This window comes from Fragaria vesca, linkage group LG5 (assembly GCF_000184155.1).
Source record: "Fragaria vesca subsp. vesca linkage group LG5, FraVesHawaii_1.0, whole genome shotgun sequence".
Classification (NCBI taxonomy): domain Eukaryota; kingdom Viridiplantae; phylum Streptophyta; class Magnoliopsida; order Rosales; family Rosaceae; genus Fragaria; species Fragaria vesca.
This window is the reverse complement of record NC_020495.1, coordinates 17,000,332-17,001,961: the sequence shown is the minus strand read 5'-3', so window position 1 is coordinate 17,001,961 and position 1,630 is coordinate 17,000,332.

The window sequence follows — 1,630 nt, the reverse complement described above, 5'->3', positions numbered from 1 at the left end:
AGTTATATGCCTCAAACCCATATATGTTTTCCAAAAAAAAAAATATATATTTCCTCAGACCTATTTACAACCTTCAAACTAATAATAAGAGGAAGAAGAGCACGAAAGAGACCACATGAAACAACCAAAACCCCTAGAGCGATTGCAAAGGCTTCTAAATGAACGAGTTTTTAACCTCGTTCAGCGACAGGCATGACTAGGCTAGTCTATTGACTACGCTGACGTCACATGGTCGTGCTGCCGGACGAGAATCATTCGAGTTTTCAATTCGACAGACTCTTGCTTTGGATTTGGTTCAAAGCTTGAAAGAAAATTTGGGCTGTCAATTTGTGTAAAGATCAGTTGGATGGTCGCTCAAGGTTGTCCAGGGCTACGTCGGTGCATGAGATCATTGTTAGGATGGGTTATGGCTCATTTTTGTTGGGATGTATCCCTTTGAAGCCCCTCGGGGATTTTAGGGGTTTTCACCTAATCTAGTGATCATCTTGTTTGCCTACTTGCCGAACAATAGAAGTTAAGTACTAAATTATATAATTTCTTAGTATTTCTCGTTGTACACCAATAGAAGTTATGTCTGGATGCAGTATATCATATTTTGAGGTATCTTAAGATGGCACATGAAAGATGCTTGTTGTTTGAATAAAAAAAGATGATTATTTTTGGAGGTTGTAGGGTACATAGATATGATGATTGGGCTGGTAATAAGATCGACATATGATCTACATCTGAGTATTTTGCATTTGTTGGAGGAAACCTTGTTACTTTGGTGTAGTAAAAAAACATAAAGTTATTTCTAGATCAAGTGCTGAGGCAGAGTTTCGATGTAATACCCCGAAAATTTGATATTAGTTTCTAATATTATTTCAGAATTTTCAAGTTAGAAGTTAGTGTGTTTTGAGGTTCGAAGGAAGGGCGGAAGTGTTCGGACACATAAATTACCCGAAACTGTTCTATTTTCTTTAAGGGTCATAGAGTTGACTTTTTATTTGTTGGGTTTCTTGATAGGAGCACAAAGTGTGACGTTCTTAATATGTTTATACCCTTTATTTACCCTTTGTTAACTCCTATTTAGTTGTTTTAGCTTTATATTTGTGTTTAGTATAGAATAATTGCTTAATTTAGAAATATGTAGTTTTTAATGTTAGAATACATAGTAATTTCGGAATTGATCAATGTGGTGTTGAAATTGTGCTAAGTGTTGGAAATCCTTGTTTACTCAGGATTCCTGTCTTGATCAAGATTCCATCTTTCCTCGAAGCCTAGTCCATGAAGGAGAGGTCCAAACCAAGTCCAATATGGAGAAGAAGATCTAAATTCGGCAGAATTTCAAGAATATCCAAGCCCTTGAAAATCCGGATTAAATCGGGAGAATTCCTGTGCACGTCTGTCAACTTCAACGGACTCTCCAAGACAGCTCACAATGAATCAGAAAACGTGCCAGATATGGATAGAAAGCTACGGGAGTCTAGTTTCCAAATCAATTGGAATCACCTCAATATCTGTTTTCTAGAGGGAGTTATGACGCAATCATCAGACGGAGGTCATTCTGCCGAAAGGGAGAAAAACTAGGAATCCTAAACCAATTTGGTTTAGGCTTTGTGGCCGACTTCTCTAGGGTTTTTCCTCTATA